A 9,331-nucleotide genomic window follows, 5' to 3' on the forward strand; every position below is an offset into this window, starting at 1 on the left:
GATTGCCCATTAAGCATTAGCTCTACTGAGTACTGGCTGTGTGATTATAGCCTGCCTGGTAACATGATCCTAACAGTCAAATCTCACTCAGGAATGGAGAACTCAGCAAATACTGCCCAGCACCTAGTAAGCCCTCGGCAAATTGGAGCTGCCCCAACCTTTCCAATAACCTCCAGAACAGAGGCAGGAGTGGGAGGATCCTTTTTTTTGGAGGGGAGCTGTTTTCTGGTTCCTTATGAGGCATATTCCTGTCTTGCAAAACTCAGATTCCCATCCTCCAACTCCAACCCAGGGGCTCTCGCTGGGGTGGGGTCCTGGGCATTGGGGGTAGAGAGGGCTATCAGTCACCACAAGGGGGCCACATACCCCAGCCCCACAGCAAGGCAAAGTCTCAATTCTGAGTCCAAATCATTTCATCAGGGCCCTTCTACAGCTGGAATCAACAGCCCTCCTCCACTCACAGGCTACCGCTACCTCCTCTCGCCCAGGAAGCATCAGAGAAGGTGCGGATCCCTTCTCGGGAGCCCCAGAAATCAACTCTTGCAAAGCTGGCAGCAGGACCTCCCATCTGCCCTGCAGTGGGGTTGTGGGGAATAAAAGAAACCACACCTCTGAAGCCACGACCCCCTGGGGGCATGTAATGAGTCCCTCCATGGCCCCCCTCTGCTTCGGTCCTTGATCTCCTTCAGTCTAAACATGACAGGGTAGCCAGAGGAACATTCTTTTAAAACACAAAGATCCCATTACTCCTGGGCTCCAAACCCTCCCAAACACAACTCCCTCAGAAACTGGGCCAAAATCCTCAACACTGTCTACAGGCCCCCCGAGAGCTGTCCTCCAAGCCTGACCATTTCCAAAGTCACCCCACAACACTGCGTGTTATGACAGGTCACCCCCGCCCCAGGGCCTCTGCACTTGCCGTTCCCTCAAAGGCCTTGCTCAGAGTCACAAGGATCCCTCCCTCCCTTAGCTTCTTCAGGTCACTGAAAACAACATTAGCTCATCCTTCTGCCCTCACTGTCCAAATCTCTCCTTAGTACTTACTTGTTGTCTGTGTGTCCCTCCCACTACACCAAAACTTACCGCCATCGAAACGCAGTGACTCCATAGGTCAGGGTAGACTGGTCCCTGTGAGTTTTGGAGACTAACCCGTATGGGAGTTGAAAGCCTCATTTTTCCCTGGCAGAGCAGCTGGTGGTGTTAAACTGCCTATCTTGTGGTGAGCGGCCCAAGTCGGGCAGGGACTATGTTCTGTTCACTTCTCCACTTCAGTCCTCCTGCCAAGCAGGCAAGGTGGTATCATGCACATGACCCTTCCGGCCGGCTGGCCCACCCGCCAGGAGGTTCTGAAGGCTTTACAGATGAAGGGCAAAGACTGCAGCCATCAGTACGGATCACACCCCCATGGAAAGAAAACAAAAATCCTCACATCGGACCGAGACAACGTCGCGCTGCGCCGAGGAAAAGACGAGTGACTGACGGGCTCCCTGGGCTCACTGTCAGAGCAGAGCGGAGGGGAGGGGAGCAGCAGTCCAGAAAGTCCGGATCCCCTGCGCCAGACAACGCAGCCACTTGGGGGACCAGGTGTGCCTTCCCCAAGCCTCAGTCTGTCAACCCCCTGGTGTGCATGTGAAATCCAGATATCTTCCATGGGAAGATGGAACCAGGATGATGCTTAACCGGCCGGAAGAACTAGCTCATCAGTCTTGAGGAAAGCACATCCAGGTGTCCTGTAGAAGTGAGACCAAGTCTCGTCCACCTAGACGCTTGTTCGGGAGACCAGTTCCTGGAAAAGGAGATCGGGCTTGGTAGAGGGTCAGTGAAAGAGAGGAAGACCCTCACCCAGATAGCCTGGCAGTGCTGCAACCAGAGACTCACCCTAACGACCATGTGAGGGCAGCCCAGGGCCTGGCAACAGAACAACGCTCTTGCAGCACCCACAGCGGGTGTGACACACAGCGCATCCGTCACTGCTGGTAGAAGAGTCAGAGCCGCCTGCCCCGCTCCAGGGCTCCACACATAGGGCAGAGGGCAAAAAGCTTCTCTGGTTAAGAGCCCTCTCTCCTGAGCCCCTGCAGGCTGCTCGAGGCACTGCCCCTTGAACTGACCACCCTGCTGGGGTAAGCACCGAAGGCCAGGCTGAGGCGCTGGCCCAGCTCCTGGCACATTTGCCCACGCAGCACAGGGCCATTTGGGCATGCCGACCAGTGCACAGTGGGTGTAAATGGAAGCAGAGTGCTCAAGTTTGCATGAGCCCACGAGGACTGCGCAAACTCAAAATGGTGTGAAGTATTTTCTCACTCGAACACCAGGGAAGAATTTTCCACCAGCCCTCACAGGAATGTGTGTTTTATCCGCTCTGGCTGGACTCCCTCGCTAGGTCCCAACAGGTCACTCATGCAAATCTGACGGGGACACACTGGTGGGCCTGGTCTCCTGGCACCCACATACTGTCTAGTGAGAGAACGGAGGACAGTAGACGGAGCCCGGCTGGGACAAGGGCTGAGCCGGTGGTGGGCAGGCCCCTTGGGTAGGGAAGCAAGGGTGTCTATACTGTGAGGACCTGCCTAGGCCAGAGAGGTGTCCTTTACGCGGTCATACGGTGAAGACCAGGCAGCGAGCGGGTAGGGGAACGGGGGCCAGTGGCGGCGCCCAGGCAGAGACTCACAGGGTGATATGTGTGCACACATGGAAGCCCAGGCCGGGTGGTTTGAGCCCTGGAGGAAAGACTACAGGAAGTGCCATCAGGGACAGCAGCATGGAAGAGCAGGTCTCGTCCCTTCCTCCTTCCTGTGCTGCTACCGTTTTACTTGTCCAAACTAAATGAAGTCCTAAGTCAGTCCAGTTCCTCAGGGAGTAAGAGTGGGGCAGGGACAGGAATCAACCCCCGGCCCTGCCCAGGACAGGGGTGGGGGCGCGTGCACGAAGACAGTAGAGCACAATACTATCGTTAGAGATGCTGCCAAGGCTGACAGAGGATTCCAGGTTTTCAGATCTAATAAACTTTAACCACACCATTTAAAATAAGTTTGGTTTTTTTTGTCTGTAGGCAACTGAAAGGTTTCAGGTTCAACAGCCTGTAGGTGACTGGGTTGAGTTTTATGGTGAATAAGTGATACTCTTAAGAGTCTCTGGGACCCACTGGGAGGAACCAGGGCACTCTGGAGAGATGGCTGGGGCTGGCCCGGAGCAGCGCCACCACGGAGGTGAGGAAGGAGCAGGGGGAACAGGGCAAAGGCACAGTAGTCAGCTACAGTGGGCCCTCTCTCACACCAGCAACCATCGGTGCACCGTGTGACCTCTCTGAGTCAGGGGCACAAGAAGGAAGAAACATCCAAAGCCGAGTGTGGCGATTACACAGCTCTTCTGAACAGGGCTACACCACTGAATGGAAGATTCGCTGATTATAGCTCAATAAAACTACGCACACATGAAAGAATACTATCATCGGCTTTAAAGCTGAGTACAACGTGTATGAGTCCACACTCAGAATAAAAATGACCTGCCCCACGGGGGGTGGGGTGGGGGGTGGGGGGGGGTACTGAACAGTCCTCACCTCTCTGGGCACGTGTGGAGCAGTGGCGACGAAGGATCGACGCCAGTTTATCAGTAAAGGCCACTGAGAGCAGATTTGCAGGTGAGGAGGCGCCAGTGAGGTGAACAGCACCTCGTACCAGGTACCCACAGAAAACCATCAAATTTGGCATCCCGAGGAGGAGGAAGACGGTGGCATCGGGCATGAAACAGTCACACTCAATGTGGCGCCCCAATCCACTTGGGCATCGGAAACTCAACTTCCAATTTACGGGGCGTCAGGCAAGAGACCTAGGTAAGTCACACCTCGAGAAAGGGTGAGACAGCTGTAGGAGATTCTCTAAGACAAGCAGCCTATTGTGTGAAAGAAAACCAGTCATGAAGTTAAGCATGAAGACTCTGGATTGCGGCTCCAGGTGCCACAGCAAATGTATACCTAGTGAACCTCGTCAGAGCGCTTTGTTCCTAAGTAAAAACTGCAAAGGTCACTTTCTGGAGAGCTGGGGTCATCTCGGCATGAATCTCGTCTTGGGGTCTATGGAGTTACTTAAAATCTTAACTGCCAAGTAGGAAGGCGCTCCGGTGGTGCTGTCGGAGCAGTGCTGGCTTGCTAGCTACAAGGGTGGCAGTGCAAATCTACCAGCTGCTGAGGGAGAAAGACAAGGCTGCTTGTTCCCATGAAGACTGACCCCACCCCGGCAATGACGCCACGGCAGGGGGCTGGGTGACAGAAGGAGTGAGCTCACTCTCAGGGCGTGCTCAAGTACTGAGAGGAAAAGCATCAAGCCTGCAACTTCTAATGGCCCAGCCACAGCCAACGGGGACACACGGACGGACACACACACACACACACACACACACACACACACACACACACACGTGGGGCGGGCAGAAATGGGAAAGGGGACAGAGAGGAACCATCATTGGGTCCAGGTGGTGGGCTCAGGGGTGTTCAGAGCTCCCTCTTTGTTTTGTTTTTTCCTGTACCGCTGAAAAGATCAGAATAAAGAGGGGCACATGTGCACAGGAGGCTCGCCCCTTCTTCTGCTCGCCCTTCCCTGTGGGACAGGACGATGCCATCTGAATGACTCTTGGCTATCACACCTCAAAGGAGAGCAAGGTTCCCAGAGTGGGACCGGATGTCAAAGCTCATTAAATAAAGTAACTTAAAGACAGAGACAGACCCATCCCCATCGGAACCACCAAACTAAGATCTCTGTCGCCCCCAGATTCGAGAAGAGCAGCCGTTTTCCTCTCTGCGAGCGTACTGATCTAGTCTGAGAAACCCTTACTCAGACCACCTCTCCTTCAGAGGTGGCTAGCCCCCTGTTCCCCACACGTCTAATAGGGGGAAGCCACAGCTCCAGGGCTTCACCGCGCCTCAGCACGCCGAGTTCGGGCCACTCCAGAGAGCTGGAGTGCTGACAAGAGGCTCTCCTCCTTTCTCTCTCTGCAAAACATTACAGCACAAGGGAGCACAAGGGCGGTTACATCACTCTGTACGAGGACAAAGGGAGTCTTACACTAGGAGTAATACCACCACCACCGTGGGGCCCCTCCAGAAATCCAGTCCCAATGCCCCCCAGGCAAAGTAGGCATATAGTAAGCAGCGAGGTGAAACTACTTAGCATGGCTCCTGACTCCCACAAAATGACTAGGTGGGAGCATGCAAATAAGGAGTAAAGGACCCTAACTTAAGAGTCAGTGGGTTTGCCACCCCACTGGGCATACCTAGCGTGAGCCACCTCATAACCAGAACAGGGACTTCCCCAGGCACCACAAAGACGACACACCAGGAGCGAAGTGTGTCGATACCACTGTGTGGCAAGGTAGGAGGGGCAGAGGGGCAGCAGACATGAAGAGTAAACCAAGTGCCTTCGGGTGGGAGGCTGGCTTGCAGCCTACAGTGTCTTTATGAGCATTTATTAGCACTAAAGGATCCTGGTGATAGTTGCCCAAGCAGGGCAGAGGTCAAGGGGGCATGTGGCCAGAGCCAAGGACCAGAGAGCGAGAGAGGGGGTGTGTGCTTGCAAACATGGTGGACAAAAGAACATATCCTGAGTGGTTTCCGATCCTGAAGTAGGACCTGTCAGCTTCCCTAATAAACCCCATCGCCATGAATACTTCGAGTTCTGTGTAGCCACTGCACTGGATTATGGAACCTGGCAAAAGGGGGCACTCCGAGGGAGGGGTGGTTGGCATTGTGGGAGTCATTCTTGGACTGGCCTGGAGTTTAATTCTCCTCCCCCCTTGTTTGGCCTGAGCAGACGCCCATGCCATTTCCCCCAAACCAGAGTCAGCTGAGAGCCTCCTCTGCCTGGTCACTCTCAGGCCAAGTCAATGTTCTTATGAGGCCACGCCCTCCCCTCTTCTCTTACCGCCTACCCCCTTACTCAGCTCTTTTCTAGCCGCCAGGGTCTTTCCTGTTCCCCAGCACACAAAGTGCACTCCAGCCCCAGGGCCTTTGCATTTGCTGTTCCTCCCACCTCCATAATCTTCCCGAGGCACAGAGCTCTCTCCCAGTGGGAGAGACGACCCTTTGTCAGAAGCTACCCCTGCCCTCAGTCTGCTGTCATCTCTCCACTCAGATCCGGGACCTGTGCTTGGTTAAGGAGCCTGGTGGTGCAGGAGTGAGGCGGCTGCTAACCAAAAGGCTGACCCTGAGAGCCTACCAGCTGACCTGCAGGAGAAACTAATCTAGCAGTTTCTGTCAGCACTGTAGCCCTGAAAACCCCTGAGACAGTCCTACCCGACTGGGTGCCTGGGAAGCAGAACTGAGCCAATGGCGACGGGGTCTGTTTGGTTTGTTTAGTGCCTTGCTGCGCCCCCAGTGCCAGCTGTGTTGCAGGTGCTCAACAAGCTTTGGCTGTAGAAAGGAAAAAAACGTCTGTTTGCAGCCCTGCCCCAGCGTTGACCACCTGTCTGCCTCAAGACTGCACACATCAGGCGAGGACCCTCTGAGGGGGATGGGCCTCCTTCCACACACCAGATAACCAACCCCGAAACACCCGGGGGAAGAATAAGAGCAAGTAAAGCAGAGAAGGGGCAGAGGCCAACGAAGAGCAAGAGGTTCGGTGGGGAGGGGTAAGCGCACAGGGGGCAGGCTACAGGGCAGTGGTCACCCCTGCTCTAGGGTCCAACTGTCCAGGTGGACCACTTTAAGGAGACACGGTTGCAGGATCGTTGGCTTTCCTCAGTCAAAAACCCAGGAGGCTCTGGGTGACTGCAACCCATCTTAAGGACAAGATGCCAAGTGATTTCTCAAGAGGATCATCAAAAGAAACGCCTTCTATCCACCCAAGGTTGCTCTCACACCTGCCGGCACATGGCCTGCAGGAGAGGGACACTAGCCTCGCTGTGTGTCAGCAAACAGGAAAGGTGACAAAGCTACTGGAGAAGGGGCCGTGAGCTGGCAGCTCCTCCCTTCCACCTCAGTGCCTGCTGCCGGCTGCTTGGTCACCGTTTGCGCTTCCCTTCGGGTGGCACAAGGGTGGGGCGGTGCAGGGCCTGCATGGAGGTCACCGAGTACACCACGCAGTGTCCGAGAGCAGCATCCAGGCCACCGCTGCCAGCTACCAATAGCCTCTAAACCGCCAGCTGTGCAGTTGTCAGGCCGCTGTGCGGGTGTCTGAGGCGCGATTGGGGCCACCTTACTTCTGCTTTTTGTGGACCTGTCTGCTCCCCCCCCACCCACCCACCCAAACGGCACGAGTGTTCACCAGATCCTGCTTTGAGTCAGGTTTCCCTTCCCAGGAGTTACACTCAAGTGCAGGCACTGCCAAGCAACCTGAGCCAACTGCTCAAAAGGAGACACAGAAATTGGATGGGGGCAAGGAAAGACGGCGTGCCTCGCCATCACCCCCCAGTTGGAGAAGCAGAATAATGTAGAGCTGTAGCCGACTAGCTAGGCAACGAGGTAGCAAAGAGAAAGCAGAGGGCATCACGAGTGACCTCCTCTTCTCAGGAGACAGGAGCTCTGGTGGGGTGTGCAGAGTTCAAACCCACCACCAGCTCCATAGGAGGAAAACAAGGCTTTCTGCTCCCGTGAAGTTACAGTCGCAGAAACCCACAGGGGCAGTCCTACCCTGCCCTATGGGGTCTCTCCCAGTCGGCCAGCATTGACTACCCCAGTGAGCCAAGAAGCAGTGTGGGTTTCCTGCCTGGGTTGACCTCCCTGGGTCATCAGAAGCTCCTCCCCGATGATCAGGTTACCTCAAGATGAGTTCTATTCCCAGCGACTTAAAAGCCTGCAAGGCTCCAGATGAGATCTCTAAGTGCCTACCCACTCCTCTGACGCCCCCACAGGTCTCAAACAGGTTCTTCCTGGGAGGCTGGTGGCACAGACCTGTGGGAACAAAGCCGCCCACCCGCCCGCTCGCTGAGAACAGCCTCTTCTGTGAGCTGAGGCAGAGCTGGTTTCTCACTAAGGCGTTTTTGTGGGGCTTATCAAAAATAAAATAAAAAAGAACGCTTTTGTCCTAATGCACGCCAGGGCCCTGCTGCTGCTCTGGGAAGCGTGGGCGGGCACTGCCCGCCAGGAAAGCACAGACTTGGAGCAGAGGCACACTGGAAGCCCTGGTGGGATACTGGGGCCCACGACCATCTGCTCTCCTGGGGAAAGTCTCCAGACATGACATTTCACCAAGAGGCACAGGGAAATGTGGCCTGCCTACGTGCTGGTGGTCCGGGCCTGCCAGCTGCACCAGGCACTGGAGGGGGCCACACAGGAGGGCCATGCATCCTAGAGCACGGTCACTTACAGAGGGGGCAGGGCCAGAAGCTACCTACCTCCTGGAGCCCCAGGCGCCCCCCTCAAATGGCTGTGGACAGGTTGGAGCCTCTGCCTCAGCTCTGGCTGGTTGGGTCTTGTAAAAGGGGAGTGATTACTCTTCCCATTCAGATTACAGATGACCAAATGGGTGCATTTCCTTCACTCGCCCTCCTAGGCCCTAAGACAGAGCTGTTAACAGTAAAAGTCCAAACCACCTTCCAGCTTCCTTCCCTGGGAGGAAGTTGTTCTACCAGAAGTTGCAATGCTACCTGTTTGATACATTCCAGGCCTTAACACCCTCCCGTTCCTTGCCCTCATTTCTACTCATAGAGAGCTAAAGGACGTGGGGCGGGGTCGTTACTTGTTTCTCTGGTAACAGAGGGCTCCCCTATGACCTGGCAGAGGCCAGAGCTTACACCCTGATCAACACTGCAGACCTGCTCTAGGCCTCTGTATCCAGGGGGATTGGGGGGGTGGTGGTGAAAGGAAGGAATTGGGGGAAGGAAGAGAAGGGGGGGAGGTTATTCATAACACAGTGGCTTCACCAGTCCCTCCACCACCTCCACCAACCCCCAGTCAAGGCAGTCTCGGCTGGCTTCAACCCTCTCTCCCTTCCCCCACACTCCCCAGGAAGACCTTGTAAGGGCAGCGGAATAAAAGACGACCCTAAGGCACCATCCAGGCTAAGTGTTCGGGCTGACGGGGAGGTGGGGGGTTGTCCTAAAATGCTCTCTGGTTTGCCGGAGGTTGGGCACCCTCCTTAAGCACCTTCCATTTCTGTACCTTTAAAATGGAGGTGAGTTGGATTACAAGTTCGAGTGGACCCTCAGGGCCCCTGAGGTTTGGGTGTGTAAGAGGCTCCACTACTTCCTTCCTTCAAGATCAGGCCGAGCCAGAGCCAGGACTTCCGAAGTGGGAGTTTCCCCACCCGGCGCAGCGCAAAGGGGGCGAATCCAGCTGCCCCGCGGCACAGTCGGAAACTACCTCCCCCTTCTTGTAATCTCCCTCGAAGGGAGGGCCGGAAGC

This window comes from Echinops telfairi, unplaced genomic scaffold (genome assembly GCF_000313985.2).
Source record: "Echinops telfairi isolate 266 unplaced genomic scaffold, ASM31398v2 ScPeMD7_5592;HRSCAF=6446, whole genome shotgun sequence".
In the NCBI taxonomy this organism is placed as follows: domain Eukaryota; kingdom Metazoa; phylum Chordata; class Mammalia; order Afrosoricida; family Tenrecidae; genus Echinops; species Echinops telfairi.